Source organism: Bos indicus x Bos taurus, chromosome 29 (genome assembly GCF_003369695.1).
Source record: "Bos indicus x Bos taurus breed Angus x Brahman F1 hybrid chromosome 29, Bos_hybrid_MaternalHap_v2.0, whole genome shotgun sequence".
In the NCBI taxonomy this organism is placed as follows: domain Eukaryota; kingdom Metazoa; phylum Chordata; class Mammalia; order Artiodactyla; family Bovidae; genus Bos; species Bos indicus x Bos taurus.
This window is the reverse complement of record NC_040104.1, coordinates 50,468,359-50,488,168: the sequence shown is the minus strand read 5'-3', so window position 1 is coordinate 50,488,168 and position 19,810 is coordinate 50,468,359. Positions and strand designations below refer to the sequence as shown.

Here is a 19,810-nt window from a genome sequence, read left to right as displayed (position 1 = left end):
TGGTCAGGTACTCCTGTCCACTCTCAGCTGGTATTCTGCATGCACTTCTGTGTCTAAAGATGTATTCCTGATGTATCCAAGGAGAGAGATATATCCATGTTCACCTATTCCTCCACCATCTTGTTCCAAATTCTACAACTCTGTTTTTTTCCATTGTCTCCAAGAACCTAGCCAGACCTTCTGGTCACTAGCAAGTGTTCCATAAACTGAAGTAACTCTTTTTCTAAATTTTTATTTCATATTGGAGTACAGTTGATTTCCAATGTTGTGTTAGTTTCAGGTGTACAGCAAAGTTATACATACACATATCTATGTATACATCATACAAAGTTATACATGTCTATGTGTATGTTGTTTAGTCACTAAGTGTCTGACTCTTTGGCAGCCCTATAGACTGTAGCCTGCCAGGCTCCTCTGTCCATGGGGTTTCCCAGGCAAGAAAACTAGAGTGGGTTGCCAACCACTGAGCCACCAGGGGAGCCTATCGATGTATATACATATAAATATATCTACTTATACGGATAAGCAGATTCTTATCTACTAAGAAAAGTAGGTTCTATTTTTCAGATTCTTTCTATTAGATGGCACTAGTAGTAAAGAATCCCCTTGCCAATGCAGGAGACACAAAGGACATGAGTTCAGTCCTGGGGTTTGGAAGATCCCCTTGAGGAGGAAATGGCATCCCATTGTAGTAGTCTTGCCTGGAAAATTCCATGGACAGAGGAGCCTAGTGGGCTACAGTCCATGGGGCCACAAAAAGTCAGACACAACTGAGTGACTGAGCACAGATATCTATTTTTTTCAGATTCTTTCAATTATAAGTTATTATACTGAGTAGAGTTCCCTGTGCTATGTAGTAGGTCTTTGTTGATCATCTATTTTGTATATGTTAGTTCAGTTCAGTTCAGTTCAATTCAGTTGCTCAGTCGTGTTCGACTCTTTACAACCCCATGAATCAGAGCATGCCAGGCCTCCCTGTCCATCACAAACTCCCAGAGTTCACTCAAACTCAAACTCATCGAGTCAGTGATGCCATCCAGCCATCTCATCCTCTGTCATCCCCTGCTCTTCCTGCCCTCAATCCCTCCCAGCATCAGAGTCTTTTCCAATGAGTCAACTCTATGCATGAGGTGACCAAAGTATTGGAGTTTCAGCTTCAGCATCAGTCCTTCCAACACACAGGACTGACCTCCTTTAGGATGGACTGGTTGGATCTCCTTGCAGTCCAAGGGACTCTCAAGAGTCTTCTCCAACACCACAGTTCAAAAGCATCAATTCTTCGGTGCTCAGCTTTCTTCACAGTCCAACTCTCACATCCATACATGACCACTGGAAAAATCATAGCCTTGACTAGACGGATCTCTGTTGGCAAAGTAAGGTCTCTGCTTTTTAATATGCTATCTAGGTTAGTCATAACTTTTCTTCCAAGGAGTAAGCATCTTTTAATTTCATGGCTGCAATCACCAACTGCAATGATTTTGGAGCCCAAAAAAATAAACCCTGACAATGTTTCCACTGTTTCCCCATCTATTTCCCATGAAGTTATAGGACCAGATGCTATGATCTTCGTTTTCTGAATGTTGAGTTTTAAGCCAACTTTTTCATTCTCCTCTTTTACCTTCATCAAGAGGCTTTTTAGTTCCTCTTCACTTTCTGCCATAAGGGTGATGTCATCTGCGTATCTGATATTATTGATATTTCTCCTGGCAATCTTGAATCCAGCTTGTGCTTCTTCCAGCCCAGCGTTTCTCATGATGTACTCCGCATATAAGTTAAATAAGCAGGGTGACAATATACAGCCTTGATGTACTCCTTTTCCTACTTGGAAACAGTCTGTTGTTCCATGTCCAGTTCTAACTGTTGCTTCCTGACCTGCGTGTAGGTTTCTCAAGAGTCAGGTCAGGTAGTCTGGTATTCCCATCTCTTTCAGAATTTCCCAGAGTTTGTTGTGATCCACACAGTCAAAGACTTTGGCATAGTCAATGAAGCAGAAATAGATGTTTTTCTGGAACTCTTGCTTTTTCTATGATCCAGCGGATCTTGGCAATTTGGTCTCTTGTTCCTCTGCCTTTACTAAAACCAGCTTGAACATCTGGAAGTTCACGGTTCACATATTGCTGGAGCCTGGCTTGGAGAATTTTGAGCATTACTTTATTAGCATGTGAGATGAGTGCAATTGTGCGGTAGTTTGAGCATTCTTTGGCATTGCCTTTCTTTGGGGTTGGAATGAAAACTGACCTTTTCCAGTCCTGTGGCCACTGCTGAGTTTTCCAAATTTGCTGGCATATTGAGTGCAGCACTTTCACAGCATCATCTTTCAGGATTTGAAAGAGCTCAACTGGAATTTCATCACCTCCACTAGCTTTGTTTGTAGTGATGCTTTCTAAGGCCCACTTGACTTCACATTCCAGGATATCTGGCTCTAGGTGAGTGATCACACCATCGTGATTATCTGGGTTGTGAAGATCTTTTTTGTACAGTTCTTCTGTGTATTCTTGCCACCTCTTCTTAATCTCTTCTGCTTCTGTTAGGTCCATACAATTTCTGTCCTTTATTGAGCCCATCTTTGCATGAAATGTTCCCTTGGTATCTCTAATTTTCTTGAAGAGATCTCTAGTCTTTCCCATTCTGTTGTTTTCCTCTATTTCTTTGCATTGATTGCTGAGGAAGGCTTTCTTATGTCTTCTTGCTATTCTTTGGAACTCTGCATTCAGATGCTTATATCTTTCCTTTTCTCCTTTGCTTTTCACTTCTCTTCTTTTCACAGCTATTTGTAAGGCCTCCCCAGACAGCCATTTTGCCTTTTTGCATTTCTTTTCCATGGGTATGGTCTTGAACCCTATCTCCTGTACAATGTCACAAACCTCAGTCCATAGTTCATCAGGCACTCTATCTATCAGATCTAGGCCCTTAAATCCATTTCTCACTTCCACTGTATAATCATAAGAGATTTGATTTAGGTCTTACCTGAATAGTCTAGTGGTTTTCCCTACTTTCTTCAATTTCAGTCTGAATTTGGCAATAAGGAGTTCATGATCTGAGCCACAGTCAGCTCCTGGTCTTGTTTTTGTTCACTGTATAGAGCTTCTCCATCTTTGGCTGCAAAGAATATAATCAATCTGATTTCCGTGTTGACCATCTGGTGATGTCCATGTGTAGAGTCTTCTTTTTATGTTGTTGGAAGAGGGTGTTTTCTATGACCAGTGCATTTTCTTGGCAGAACTCTTAGTCTTTGCCCTGCTTCATTCCATATTCCAAGGCCAAATTTGCCTGTTACTCCAGGTGTTTTTTGACTTCCTACTTTTGCATTCCAGTCCCCTATAATGAAAAGGACATCTTTTTTGGGTGCTAGTTCTAAAAGGTCCTGTAGGTCTTCATAAAACCGTTATACTTCAGCTTCTTCAGTGTTACTGGTTGGGGCATGGACTTGGATTACTGTGATATTGAATGGTTTGCCTTGGAAACGAACAGAGATCATTATGTCATTTTTGAGATTGCATCCAAGTACTGCATTTCAGACTCTTTTGTTAACCATGATGGCCACTCCATTTCTTCTGAGGGATTCCTGCCCGCAGTAGTAGATATAATGGTCATCTGAGTTAAATTCACCCATTCCAGTCCATTTTAGTTTGCTGATTCATAGAATGCTGACATTCACTCTTGCCATCTCCTGTTTGGCCACTTCCAATTTGCCTTGATTCATGGACCTGACATTCCAGGTTCCTATGCAATATTGCTCTTTACAGCATCAGACCTTGCTTCTATCACCAGCCACATCCACAACTGGGTATTGTTTTTGCTTTGGCTCCATCCCTTCATTCTTTCTGGAGTTATTTCTCCACTGATCTCCAGTAACATATTGGGCACCTACTGACCTGGGGAGTTCCTCTTTCAGTATCCTATCATTTTGCCTTTTCATACTGTTCATGGGGTTTTCAAGGCAAGAATACTGAAGTGGTTTGCCATTCCCTTCTCCAGTGGACCACATTCTGTCAGACCTCTCCACCATGACCCACCCGTCTTGGGTGGCCCCACAGGCATGGCTTAGTTTCATTGAGTTAGACAAGGCTGTGGTCCTAGTGTGATTAGATTGACTAGTTTTCTGTGAGTATGGTTTCAGCGTGTCTACCCTCTGATGCCCTCTTGCAACACCTACCATCTTACTTGGGTTTCTCTTACCTTTGACGTGGGGTATCTCTTTACAGCCGCTCCAGCAAAGCGCAGCCGGTGCTCCTTACCTTGGATGAGGTCCATACCATTTCTGTGAGGTCCATACCATTTCTCCTCACCGCCACCCCTTCTGACCTTGAATGTAGAATAGCTCCTCTAGGCCCTCCTGTGCCCACGCAGCCACCACTCCTTGGAGATGGGGTTTCTCCTCCTGGCTGTGGCCCCTGGCCTCGGGCGTGGGGTAGGTCCTCCTGGCCGCCTCTCTTCGGGCATAGGGTCCTCCTGGCTTCTGCCCCTGACCTTGGACGTGGGGTAGCTCCTCTCAGCAGCACTAAATGTGCCGGTCTCAGCCACCCGCACTAAAAAGAAAAGGAACCTTAGGGTGCACATATCTTTTTGAATCGTGGATTTCTCCAGGTATATGCCCAAGGGTGGGATTGCTGGATCATACGGAAGTTCTATTTTTAGTTGTTTAAGGAACCTCCATACTGTTCTCCATAGTGGCTACACCAAAATTACATTTTCACCAGCAGTGTAGGGGGATCCCTTTTCATCATAACCTCTCCAGCATTTATTGTTTGTACATTTTTTTAATGATGGCCATTCTGACTGGTGTTATGTCATACCTCATTGTAGTTTTGATTTGCATTTCTCCAATTATTTCTTCCCTTGTGGCTCAGCTGGTAAAGAATCTGCCTGTAATGCAGGAGACCTGGGTTTGATCCCTGGGTTGGGAAGATCCCCTGCAGAAGGGAAAGGCTACCCACTCCAGTATTCTGGCCTAGAGAATTCCATAGACTGTATAGTCCACGCAGTCGCAAAGAGTTGGAATCAACTGAGCGACTTTCACTTTTACAATTATTAATGAAATTGAGCATCTTTTCATGTGCTTTTTTTTTGTCATCTGTACATCTTCTTTGGAGACATTTCTATATAGATCTTCTGCCCATTTTTTGATGGGAATTTTTAAATAGAACTGCAAAAATTGTATATTTTGGAGGTTAATCCCTTGTTGGTAGCTTTGTTTGCAAATATTTTCCACATTCTGTGGGATTTTTTGTTTGTTTGTTTGTTTGTTTTCTTTAGTTTATAGTTTTCTTTGCTGTGTAAAAGCCTTTAACTTAATTATGTTATCTTTATTTGTCTATTTTTGTTTTTATTTTCTTTCTTTCTTCCTTTTTTTTTTTTTTTTGCTTTACAATATTGTACTGGTTTTGCCATACATCAACATGCATCTGCCACTGCTCTAGGATGTGGATTTAAAAAGATATTTTTGTGATTTATGTCAAAGATGGTTCTGCCTGTTTTCCTCTAAGAGTTTTAGAGTATCCAGTCTTAAACATTTAGTTCTTTAATCCATTTTCAGATTGTTTTTGTGTATGGTGTTAGAGAATATTCTAAATCCTTATTTTTACATTGGTTGCTCTGTTTTCCCAGTACCACTTATAGAAGAGGCTGTCCGTTGTATAGTCTTGCCTCCTTTGTTGTAGATTAATTGACTATAGGTGTATTGATTTATTTCTGGGCTTTCTCTCTTGTTCCATTGATCTATAAATTCCCTGGTGGCTCATACAGTAAAGCATCTACCTGCAATGCAGGAGACCTGGGGTTGGGAAGATCCCCTGGAGAAGGAAATGGCACCCCACTCCAGTACTCTTGCCTGGAAAATCCCATGGATGGAGGAACCTGGTAGGCTACAGTCCGTAGGGTCACAAAGAGTCTGACAGGACTGAGCAACTTAACTTTCACTTTCTATGAGTCTGTTTTTGTTCCTGTACCATACTGTTTTGATTACTATAGCATTATAGCATAGTTTGAAGTCACGGAGCCTGGTTCCTCAAGCTCCATTTTCCTTTCTTACAATTTATTTGGTTACTTGATGTATTTTGTATTTTCATACAAATTTTAATATTTTTTATTCTAGCTCTGTGAAAAATGCCACTGATAACTTGATAGGGATAATTTGACAGGAATTGCACTGCATCTGTACATTGCTTTGAGTAGTATAGTCATTTTGACAATATTAATTCTTCCCATCCAAAAACATGGTATATCTTTTCATCTATTTGTGTCATCTTCCATTTCTTTCATCAGTGTCTTACAGTTTTCAGAGTACAGCTGTTTTACCTCCTTATGTAGCTTTATGCCTAGACATTTTATTCTTCTTGATGCAATGGTAAATGAGATTGTTTCCTTAATTTTTTTCTTATCTATTGTTGTTAGTGTACAGAAGTGCAACAGATTTCTGTGCATTGATGCTGTATCCTGCAACATTACCAAATTCATTGATGAGCTCCAGTAGTTTTCTAGAAGTATCTTTAGGATTTTTTATGTATAGCATCATGTCATCTGCAAATAGTGACAGTTTTACTTCTTCTTTTCTAATTTATATTCCTTTTTTTTTCTTCCCTGACTGCTGTGGATAAGGCTTCCAAAACTATGTTGAATGAAAGTGGCAAAAGAGGACTTTCTTGTCTTGTTCCTGATCTTAGAGAAAATACTTTCAGCTTTTCACCACTAAATATGATATTAGTTGTGGGTTTGTCATATATGACCTTTATTATAGCCTTTGGTATGTCTCAAATGACTCAAAATTCTATTATCTATCAATGAAGTCAGCACAGAACATTGTTCCATATTTTAATCTTTCACTTTATATCATTCACACTTTTGCCATTTAAGTAGCTATATATGTATTTATTTATTTCCCTTTATATTTTTATAATTGATTTTGTTATAAACATTTTAGGCATTAAAAAATATTTATTTGTGGGAGCAAGGAATTGTTTGATCAAAACATATTAGCACTTTCATAGTCCTTGAGAGAGAAAACCACATTGCTCTCGAAAGAGACCAGACAAATATACAATTTCTTGGGAACTTATTTCTCCTCCTGACTTGTCATCACTGGATTTTACCACTGGCTTTATTACTTTAATGGGGATATAATAGTACCTCCAAGTTGTTCTTATTTGTATGCTGTTAATTACTCTGAGGATGGACATTTTATAATGTAATAAGATACTGCACTTTTTTCCATCAGCAAAAACATCTGTTCCTTTCTTACTACACTCAAAGTGGAATCAAATGACAATGTTATATATTTATATCATATTTATTCTTCTTCAGATATAAATTTCTCTAATCTATTTATTTTCTTTTTGATATGTGTTTTACAGCATTTTTGGCTACCACAGATTTTTGTACATGGAATGTGCCCCAGGAGTCAGGTAATACTGACATTCAAGATGTCCCATGACAGTCTTCAGTAGCATTCAATCAAGCTAATTTGTTTACCTCAAGCTCTTTTTGACAAGTGGTTTTTAAATCATTCATTCTTGACTTACTGAGAATCTATTGTAGTGTCTAGCTCTGAATTTACTCTCTTCCCTACTGAGATTCGATTTCTTCAAAACATTGAATAGTAAATCTGTTCCCTATTGTGATACTGTTTCTAACATGTTATAAAGCTTTGTACAATTTTGAATTTCTGAAATTCCTATTCTATTGCAATGATGAATTTTCTAAATCCAAAGCTATATGGTTTTAATCACTGGTACTTTGCAACACACTTTACAATCTACTAGAGTGGGAAGAGTGTTATTACTTATCTTAGACGCCTTTGATGTTCTTGCTCCCACTTCTCAGGGGTGGGGGGGGGTAAGATGGCTGAAAGCTAGAGTCATCAAGGAGCCTTAGCTTTCTTCCCCATCTGCAGAATTTGGTGGCTGTGATGGAACAGAGCAGACATCAGAAACTGGCTGCTGCACCTATCCTACAGCTTTGTTTTGTTTGAGATCTGGCAGCCTACAAGGTTGTTTTTATTTTGGTTAGTCTTGACTTTGAACATCCTCAAGTAAAGCACATTGGCCCCAGTTCTTCAGAATCCCTGCCAATTCCTATCATCTGACACCTGGTCTAGTTATCTCAGTTTTGTCTTCTGTCTGATACCTAAAAACATTCTAAATTACAAACCAAGGCATAAAGTGTATCCCAGTGGTTTTTTTAAGAGTATTTTTTGGGGGGCCATCCCCCATAGCATGTGGGATCTTAGTTCCCTGACTGGGGATCAAACCTGTACCCCTTGCTTTGGAAGTCTGAAGTCTTAACCTCTGGACTGCTGGGGAAGCCCTATCTCAGTATTTTTTAATTCTAACATGGAAATAATAATGTATCTCATCAGGTTGTTGAAAGGATTACATGAGAAAACATGAAACAGTTGTGGGAAGAAGTGTTTTATTTTAGCAACTTTTTCTATTGTTCTTTACTGTTTTGGTGTTTTTGTTTTTTTGTTTTTGTTTTTTTTTTTTTTTTTGGTGGAGAGGGGGGGTGGGTTCTGCCCACCTGCAGTAATCCTGTGGTTCTCTGGGACCAGGGGAGGTGTCAGGGATCTTGATGATCTGTGTATCCCTACCCCACTGCACAGTGCCCTAGTACACATCAAGGATTCACTAAATATTGGCTGAAATCTACTGAATATGAATATACATATTTCAAGTGCCCAGGAGCTATGGTGTAGATATAAAACCCCAAAGCACATTTTAAAAAGGATGCACATCCCAGCTTGCCATTCTTCAAACACCTGTCTGCATTCCCATAACAAGTCCTTTATTATTGGTCTCTTAGTTGCAGGGTCTGTTGAATTGCTAACCATCCCCATGTCCATGCTAAGTTAGTTTCAGTTTTGACTTGGCCTTAATTAAGACACTATATAGTGGCTACTTGGCCTATATTCACTAGTATTTAGTACTCATGGCCTCCAGTGGCCACTTCTCTTATTCAGATAGACAGGAGACCTCATTGTTAGATGATGACCTTATCTGTAAAAATCATAGGCAAAACCAAATTACTGGAATTACATAGGGTTATTAAGCTCTATCCATCTATATTCATGTTAAATGATCCCAAGATTTTACCTCATAACCTGTGAGTATGCTTCTAAAATGTTTCAGGTCAATTAAATAATACTTATTCAGAGCAGTCTGCATTTTACTTAATGGAGAAAGAACTTTTAAGATTTATATTTTTTTTAATTTTATTTTTTAACTTTACAATATTGTATTGGTTTTGCCATATATCAACATGAATCCACCACAGGTATACAAGTGTTCCCCATCCTGAACTCTCCTCCCTCCTCCCTCCCCGTGCCATCCCTCTGGGTCGTCCCAGTGCACCAGCCCCAAGTATCCTGTATCATGCATCAAACCTGGACTGGCGACTTGTTTCATATATGATATTATACATGTTTCAATGCCATTCTCCAAAATCATCCCACCCTCTCCCTCTCCCACAGAGTCCAAAAAACTGTTCTATACGTAGTGTCTCTTTTGCTGTCTCGTATACAGGGTTATCGTTACCATCTTTCTAAATTCCATATATATGTGTTAGTATACTGTATTGGTGTTTTTCTTTCTGGCTTACCTCACTCTGTATAATAGGCTCCAGTTTCATCCACCTCATTAGAACTGATTCAAATGTGTTCTTTTTAATGGCTGAGTAATACTCCATTGCATATATGTACCACAGCTTTCTTATCCATTCATCTGCTGATGGACATCTAGGTTGCTTCCATGTCCTGGCTATTATAAACAGTGCTGCAATGAACAATGGGGTACACGTGTCTCTTTCAATTCTGGTTTCCTCAGTGTGTATGCCCAGTAGTGGGATTGCTGGGTCATAAGGCAGTTCTATTTCCAGTTTTTTAAGGAATCTCCACACTGTTCTCCATAGTGGCTGTACTAGATTGCATTCCCACCAACAGTGTTAGAGGGTTCCCTTTTCTCCACACCCTCTCCAGCATTTATTGCTTGTAGACTTTTGGATCGCAGTCACTCTGACTGGCGTGAAATGGTACCTCATAGTGGTTTTGATTTGCATTTCTCTGATAATGAGTGATGTTGAGCATCTTTTCATGTGTTTGTTAGCCATCTGTATGTCTTCTTTGGAGAAATGTCTATTTAGTTCTTTGGCCCATTTTTTGATTGGGTCATTTATTTTTCTGGAATTGAGCTGATTATAATATAGTAAATTGAATTAGACCACTATTACCAGTATTATTTAATGAAGTATTTATAAAATGATCAATAAATTAGATAAGAAATAAAAAGTGTAACCTATGAATGAAATAATTACTTTCTAAAGCAAATGATGAATGTGGCTCATCAAATTAAGTTTAAGATATAAAGAATAATAAAATAATACTACAATTATTTACCAAGAATTGGACAGCTTAGGAGAAATGGACAAATTTCTGGAAACAAGCAAACAGACTGAATCAGGAAGAAATAGACATTCTGAACAGAGCAATCACTTTGCTGTACACCAGAAGCTATGACAAAATATTAAATCAATTACACTTCAATTTAAAAAAGAAAGAAAGAAAAAAGTGGGTACAGAGGAAATATATCTCAACACAATAGCAACCATTTATGACAAACTCACAACTAACAATTTTTTATTCTATAGTGAAAACTTGAAATCCTTTACTCAAATCAGGAGGAAGAAAGGATGCCCACGCTCACCATTTCTATTTAACATAGTATTGGATATCCTAGCCACAGCAATCAGACAAGAAAGAGAAATAAAAGACATCCAAATTGGAAGGGAAAACACTAAAATTGTAATTATTTGGAGATGACATGATTCTATACATATAAATCCATATCAGCAACCTCAGATATGCAGATGATACCACTCTAATGGCAGAAAGTGAAGAGGAACTAAAGAGCCTTTTGATGAGGGTCAAAGAGGAGAGTGAAAAAGCTGGCTTAAAATTCAACATTCAAAAAACTATGATCATGGCATTCAGGCTCATCACTTCATTCAGGTTCATCACATATAGAAGGGGAATAAGTGGAAGCAGTGACAGATTTTATTTTCCTGGGCTCCAGAATCACTGCAGATGGTGACTACAGCCATGAAATTAAAAGATGCTTGCCCCTTAGAAGGAAAGCTATGACATATAGGCAGCATATTAAAAAGCAGAGACATTGCTTGATGACAAATTTCCATAGAGTCAAAGCTATAGTTTTTTCAGTAGTCATATACGGATGTGAGTTGGACCATAAAGAAGACTGAGCACCAAAGAATTGATGCTTTCAAACCGTGGAGCTGGAAAAAACTTTTGAGAGTCCCTTGGACTGCAAGGAGATCAAAACCCGTCAATCCTAAAAGAAATCAACCCTGAATATTCATTGGAAGTAGTGATGCTGAAGCTGAAGCTTCATTACTTTGGCTACCTGATGTGAAGAACTGACTCATTGAAAAAGACCTTGATGCTGGGAAAGATTGAAGGCAAAAGGAGAAGGGAGCAGCAGAGGATGAGATGGTTAGATAGCATCACTGACTAATGGACACGAATTTGAGCAAACTCTGGGAGATAGTGAAGGACAGAGAAGCCTGGTGTGCTGCAGTCCATGGGGCACAAAGAGTCAGGCACAACTTAGTGACTGAACAAAAACAAAATATCTCCACTCAAAAGCCATTAAAACTAATAGATGAATTCTGCAAACAAGATTAATATTTGTTGCCTTTTCTGTACACTTATGGTGAAGGTCAAAACCTATACTCTGAAAACTATAAAAACTTTGATGAAGAAATTTGAAAATGATGCAGAAAACTGAGAAGATATACTATATTCTTGGATTGGAATAATAAATATTGTTAAAATGGCCATATTACCCAGAAAAATCTACAGATTTAATGTAACTGCTATCAAAACGCTCATGATATTTTCACAGAACTGGAAAAATTAATCCTTAAATTTATATGCAACCACAAAAGACCCAAAATAGGCAAAGTAAAGCTGGAGATATTATCCTCCTTGAATTCAGACTATACCACATAGTAACAGTAATCAAAACAGCATGGTACTGGTACAAAAACAGACACATAGATCAATAGAACAGATTAGAGAGCCCAGAAATAAACCCACACATTGATGGTTAATTAATCTCCAGCTTAGGAGGCAAGCTTGGGCTTCCCTGGTGGCTCAGAGGTTAAAGACTGCCTGCAATGAAGGAGACCTGGGTTCGATCCCTGGGTCGGGAAGATCCCCTGGAGAAGGAAATGGCAACCCATTCCAGTATTCTTGCCTGGAGAATCCCATGGACGGAGGAGACTGGTGGACTACAGTCCATGGGGTCGCCAAGAGTCGGACAGGACTGAGTGACTTCACTTTCTTTCTTTCTTTCTTTCTTTCTTTCTTTCTTTCTTTCTTTCTTTCTTTCTTTCTTTCTTTCTTTCTTTCCTTCTTCTTAGGAGGCAGGAATATACAATGGAGAAAAGAAAATCTCTTCAATAAGTGGTTCTGGAAAAACTAGGTAGCTCCATGTAAAAGAATGAGATCAGAACACTCTCTAATAGCACACACAAAAATAAACTCAAAATGGATTAAAGACCTAAATGTAAGACCTGAAACCATAAATTCCTAGAAGAGAACATAGGCTAAAGATTCTTTGACATAAATCATAGGGGATCTTTTTTTAACTCTGTATCCTAAGGAAAAAGAAATGAAAGCAAAAATAAATGGGACATAATTAAACTGACAAATTTTTGTACAGCAAAGGAAACCATTGACAAAATGGAATAGAACCAACTGAATAAAGCAATACACACACACATAGATGAACACACAAGAAGAAAGATACATAGAGGCAAGAGAAAGGCTCAGAGTAGTTAGAATACTGAGACTCTGGAGCTACCAAGGAAGATGATAGAACTCAGTAACTTAAGGGCTTAGGTTTTGCCACCTTGTAAGATCTGGAGATAAGTTTTTAGTTTTGCAAAGACTAGGAAATTGGACCTAAGACCCAAACACACAGCCAGGATCATCTATAAGCAGGATGTTCAGTAAAAATGGTGACCTAGAAAAGAAAAATCCATCCACCAGTACTGAATAACAAGGAACATCACTACTTTTTCCCTAGACTCTAAATGAGGAAAAATATTAAAATAAAATACTTTCAGTTGAGATGGAAAACCTGGAGATTTATTTCATGGGGCTTTGGTTTTGCTTTTCTCTTGGCTATTTCATTTTTAGTTATTCTCACGGTCCCAGAACGTCTAGACCAAGAAATTCTTATAACAGTTTATGCAACCAGTGATACAATTTTCACCAAGCCAGTGATACCCCAGAATTAAATGGAACATCTCTCTAGGAGCAGACTTTCACAATCCAGGCCATAAGCTAGTCTCATCAATCAAATGATGACCTCACAATCAAAATTTTTAAAAAACACATAAGGAAAAACTATGCATGAATTAACAGACACAGTGAATACCAGGATTAGAACCCTAAAGACTTGAGATAGTATAACGTAACTCTAAAAGTTATGGCATACGCATATTTAAATTAATCAGTGAAGGAATAAACTCTAAGAAAAGAGTGTCACTATGAAAAACAATGAGGGACTTCCCTGGTGGACCAGTGGCTAAAGCTCCCAGATCCCAATGCAGGGAGCCCAGGTTCGATCCCTAGCTAGGGAGTTAGATACCACGTGCCACAGTTAAGAGTTTGCTGCAGTTAGAGACCCCATGTGCCATAGCTAAGACCCAGTGCAACCAAATAAATAAATTAATAATTTTAATGAAAAAATGAAAATAATGAGTAGTTAAAAATAGAATTTCTAGAAATAAAACTATAGCTCTCATAATTACAAGTAACAAATGAGTAAAATAAGTTATTAGATACATGAAGAGACAATAAAGCACCCAAATGACAAACTTTTAAAAATTAACTGGAGGGCCTTCTTGGGGGGAAAAAGGTGGTCTTCACTGCCAAGGGTCCAGGCAATGACAGGGCTAGGAAAGCACAACCAGGCCTATGTGAAAATCCATGGACAATTCCAGATGTTTTGTGAATGAGAATTGGCTTGCCTCCAGTTTGGGGCTATTTGATTACCAGAGAAGATTTTCATATTGCATTACGAGTTTTTGCTTTAGCTGATCTACTCGATTTGTTGAATGAATTTTTTGTTCAAAATTTGGACAATCAGAAATCAACTCTTGGATGTGTTCTTGGTTAACCTGCTGATACAATACCTATCAGTATCTTCTATATTAGTTTGACCTATGCAGATATTATTCTGGTCTTACTTATTTACATGATAATTTTAAAGATGTAATGTTGATTGCTATGATTTTGATGTCAAATATTGAACTCTTTCAACATTGAGAATGCTTGCTAGCTATTCCATTCCTTGCTGTGCCACTACTAAATTAAAACCAGTTCTCATCAGCAAGGTAGACACAGAAGCCCACCTCACCTTGGTGGCAGCTTCTTTGGCAGCTGAGTTTTCAGTTATAGTTGATCCTTTAACATATGGGCATGAGAATCGTGGAAATGAGCGCTGCTGATGATGTGCTAACAGACTGACAGTTCCTCAAAAAGTTAAGCATAGAACTACCCTATGATCTGGCAATTCCATGTCTAGGTATATACCCAAAAGAATTTAAAAAGTGAAAGAAAGTGAAGTCGCTCAGTTGTGTCCCCATGGACTGTAGCCTACCAGGCTCCTCTGTCCATGGGATTTTTCAGGCAAGTATACTGGAGTGGGTTGCCATTTCCTTCTCCAGGGGAATCTTTCTGACCCAGGGATCAAACCCTGGTCTTCCACATTGTAGGCAGATGTTTTACCCTCTGAGCCACCAGGAAAAGCAGGGACTCAAATACTTACATACCAGTGTTTATAGCAGAATTATTTGCAATAGCCAAAAGATGGAACAACAGATGAATGGATAAACAAAACATGGTATTCACATGCAATGGAATATTATTTAAATTTAAAAAGGAAAGAAAACCTTGTATATGCTACAACATGGGTGAACCTGAAAGATATTACACTAAGTGAAACAGACCACATACATAAAAACAAATATTGTATGACTCATCTTACATAAAGTACCTAGAATAGGCAAACTCATATAGACAGGAAGTAATAGTGCTGTAGATGTACTGTAGTAACATCTAGTAAATGTTACTAGAGAATGTAGGGAGTGGGGAGTGAGGGTTTGTTTTATAAGAGGTACAATTTCTATTTGGGATGATGGAAGAGTTCTGGAAATGGATAGTGGTGGTGGTGGCATATTGTGAATGTACTTAACACCACTGAATTGTACACGTGAAAATGGCTAAATGAGTAAAATTTTATGTATTTTATAACAATAAAATGTATTATTTTATAACAAGAAAATTTAAATACAGGACCACCAAATTACATTTGAAATTCACATAAGCTATGAAAAATTTTTAGCATTAAGTCCCTTGCAGTATTTGGGATAAACTTATACTGAAAAAAATTAATGTGTTGTTTTCCTAACATTCAAATGTAATGGGGCATCCTGTATTTTATGTGGCAGCCCTCACAAGAGATGCTCAGAATCTAAACTCAGGTAGGGACAAAGTAATGAAGAGGGTTTGGGAGATATTTTAGGATTTAAACTGATGGACTTGGTGACCAAATGGAATGAGCTTGTGCTCAAAAGAGAGAAAGTATGAATTGCGTTGAGGCTTCTGTTTTACAACACAGAAGGGCCATTCATGGAGGTAAAGAACCATTACAGCCATTCAGTTCATTCATTTGTTCAACTAATCTGTATACTTTGCCAACATTATTGTAGAGAGAGCTGTCCAGATCTCAGTGAGGAAACAGCCCAAAGGGGCCTGTGGACAAGTAAGGAGCAAGTGACAATTGGTTATGAAGCATTCTGTGATGGGGGAAGTGGGGGAGAAGGGGGCGTCTGTAGCAGAGGTCATGGAATCTGGAATGGGGGAACAGCAGCAGGAGGGCCTGGACGAGACCTGAGAACGGTCCTGGCCTCCTGAACTGTCACATGGAGTGGCCTTGCAGACCATGAAGAATCTTACTTCTTTCTTGCCTTCCAAAGATCAGTGTCCTTCTAAGGAGAAACCTAGCAGCTCCCAAGCCCAGTAGAACCTGTTGTCAGCAGGTTCAGATAATATCGTTCAAACTGGAATGATTACTGTCTGCCCTGCTGCCTTCCTGGAACAATGATTTGAAAGATGAAATATAGAATATATTGTTCGGATCCTTGCCAACCATGGGTTTCCAAATGCCAAACATGCAACAGCCAGTGGGGCCTGGGAAATGCGCATCTTCTAAATGGGGTGGGTACCTTGGCTTTGCTTCCTGCAGGAACTGCCTAAACTGGCCTCCTGCTGCCTCATAACACCCTGCACACCCACAAATTATTACTTCATTAGACACATTGTAGCACCACTAAAATTATATCTGCAAAAAAAAAAAAGCTTCATTAAAGGACTAGGGCTGGCTTAGGAGGAATGAGTCATAAAGATTAAAGAAAAGCCATTCCACAATCTTGGCATTTCTTGAGAAATTCCCTGAGGCTGTTCAGCAGAAAATTTAATCGCCCTGCTAGCTAGCTGGATTTTTTGTAACTTTCAGAGCCTAGAGATCCAATCTTACTCATCTCCCTGTGGGTCTTTCCACTGAGCAGGCAGGGTGAATTTTTTTGTCAAGTTCAGCGGAAATTTAGAGATGACTGGGTAGTGAGATAGCCAAGATACTGGGGTGGGGCAAGGTGACCTGAATATAAGCTGCACCTTGATCTGCATCCAGGGGAGTGCAATCTTACCTTGTGGCATGGGCAGGGGAGGTAGGGAGGCAGGGAGGCAGACCCTGAGAACATCAAGATAAATGAGCAAAGGGGGCTACAGATGGGATTTTAGGACAGTGTAACTATTTAGGACAGTGTAACCATACAGTATCGGAGAAGGCAATGGCACCCCACTCCAGTACTCTTGCCTGGAAAATCCGTGGACGGAGGAGCCTGGTAGGCTGCAGTCCATGGGGTCGCTAAGAGTCAGACACGACTGAGCGACTTCACTTTCACTTTTCACTTCCATGCATTGGAGAAGGAAATGGCAACCCACTCCAGTGTTCTTGCCTGGAGAATCCCAGGAAAGGTGGAGCCTGGTGGGCTGCCGTCTATGGGGTCACACAGAGTTGGACACAACTGAAGCAACTTAGCAGCAGCAGCAGCAACCATACAGTATGACACTGCAATTATGGGTATAGGTAATTATACATTTGTCCTAACCTGTAGGTTGTGTACCAGGAATGAACTCTTATAGTCAAAAATATTATGTATCCATATTGGTTCATCATTTGTAACAAATGCACCACACTAATACAATATGTAATAATAGGAGAAACTGGGTGGAGAGTGAGGAGGTATACAGGAACTCTCTATACTTTCTGCTCACTTTTTCTGTAAACCTAAAACTGCTCAAAAAAAAAAAAAAGTATTTTAATTTAAAAAGGGGAGAAAGGGCTCAGTTTCCTTATCAAATGTGTTTTGACAGAATGGGAGGAACCAGAACAGATGAAACAAAACTCCTTTTAGTTATAATATCAAATTTCCCAATTCTATTCAGTTCAGTTCAGTCCTCGGTCATGTCCTACTCTTTGTAACCCCATGGATGGCAGCGCGCCAGGCCTCCCTGTCCATCACCAACTCCCAGAGTTTACTCAAACTCATATCCATTGAGTCAGTGGTGCCATCCAAACATCTCATCCTCTGTCGTCCCCTTCTCCTCCTGCCTTCAATCTTTCCCAGCATCAGGGGCTTTTGTGAGTCAGTTCTTCGCATAAGGTGGCCAAAGTATTGGAGCTTCAACTTCAGCATCAGTCCTTCCAATGAATATTCAGGACTGTTTCCTTTCGGATGGACTGGTTGGATCTCCTTATAGTTCAAGGGACTCTGAAGAGTCTTCTCCAACACTGCAGTTCAAAAGCATCAGTTCTTCAGTGCTCAGCTTTCTTTATAGTCCAACTCTCACATCCGTACATGACTACTGGAAAAATCATAGCCTTGACTAAACGGACCTTTGTTGGAAAAATAATGTCTCTTGTTAATATGTTTCTTTTTAATGTAAGCTTTTTAATATGCTATCTAGGTTGGTCATAGCTTTTCTTCCAAGGAGCAAGCATCTTTTATTTTCATGGCTGCAATCCATCTGCGGTGATTTTGGAGCCCCCCAAAATAAAGTCTGTCACTGTTTCCACTGTTTCCCCATTTATTTCCCATGAAGTGATGGGGCCAGATGCCATGATCTTAGTTTTCTGAATGCTGAGTTTTAAGTCAACTTTTTAACTGTCCTCTTTCACTTTGATCAAGAGGCTCTTTAGTTCTTCTTCGCTTTCTGCCATAAGCGTGGTGTTATCTGCATATCTGAGGTTATTGATATTTCTCCCAGTAATCTTGATTCCAGCTTGTGCTTCATCCAACCCAGCTTTTCTCATGATGTACTCTGCATACAAGTTAAATAAGCAGGGTGACAATATACAGCCTTGATATATACCCCTTTCCAAATTTGCAACCAGTCATTTGTTCCATGTCCAGTTCTAACTGTTGCTTCCTGATCTGCATACAGATTTCTCAAGAGGCAGGTCAGATGGTCTGGTATTCCCATCTCTTTCAGAATTTTCCACAGTTTATTGTGATCCACACAGTCAAAGGCTTTGGCATAGTCAATAAAGCAAAAGTAGATGTTTTTCTGGAACTCTTTTGCTTTTTCCATGATCCAGCGGATGTTGGCAATTTGATCTCTGGTTCCTCTGCCTTTTCTAAATTCAACTTGAACATCTGGAAGTTCACATACTGTTGAAGCCTGGCTTGGAGAATTTTTAGCATTACTTTACTAGCGTGTGAGATGAATTGTGCGGTAGTTTGAACATTCTTTGGCATTGCCTTCCTTTGGGATTGGAATGAAAACTGACCTTTTCCAGTCCTGTGGTCACTGCTGAGTTTTCCATATTTGCTGGCATATTGACTGCAGCACTTTCACAGCATCATCTTCTAGGATTTGAAATAGCTCCACTGGAATTCTATCACCTCCACTAGCTTCATTCATAGTGATGCTTCCTAAGGCCCACTTGACTTCGCATTCCAGGATGTCTGGCTCTGGGTCACACCATCATGGTTATCAGGGTCATGAAGATCTTTTTTGTACGGTTCTTCTGTGTATTCTTGCCACCTCTTTTTAATATCTTCTGCTTATGTTAGGTCCATACCATTTCTGTCCTTTATTGTGCAAGGGAACTTTGCATGGAAAGTTCCCTTGGTATCTCTAATTTTCTTGAAGAGATCTCTAGTCTTTCCCATTCTATTGTTTTCCTCTATTTCTTTGCACTGATTGCTGAGGAAGGCTTTCTTATCTCTCCATGCTAGTTTTTGGAACTCTGCATCCAAATGGATATATCTTTCCTTTTCTCCTATTCCTTTAGCTTCTCTTCTTTTTTCAGCTATTTGTAAGGCCTCCTCAGACACCATTTTGCCTTTTTGCATTTCTTTTCCTTGGGGGTGGTCTTGATCCCTGCCTCCTGTACAATGTCACAAACCTCCATCCATAGTTCTTCAGGTACTCTGTCTATCAAATCTAATCCCTTGAATCTATTTGTCACTTCCACTGTATAATCGTAAGACATTTGATTTAGGTCATACCTGAATGATCTAGTGGTTTTCCTTGCTGCTGCTGTTGCTGCTGCTAAGTCACTTCAGTCATGTTCAACTCTGTGTGACCCCATAGACAGCAGCCCACCAGGCTCCTCTGTCCCTGGGATTCTCCAGGCAAGAATACTGGAGTGGGTTGCCATTT

At 39.5% G+C, this 19,810-nt stretch overlaps 1 pseudogene; it reads left to right on the top strand.

Moving 5' to 3' along the window:
- The window catches only part of LOC113886094, a 41,036-nt pseudogene extending 26,510 nt beyond the window's left edge, over nucleotides 1–14,526 (top strand).
- Nucleotides 14,527–19,810: the final 5,284 nt, after the last annotated feature.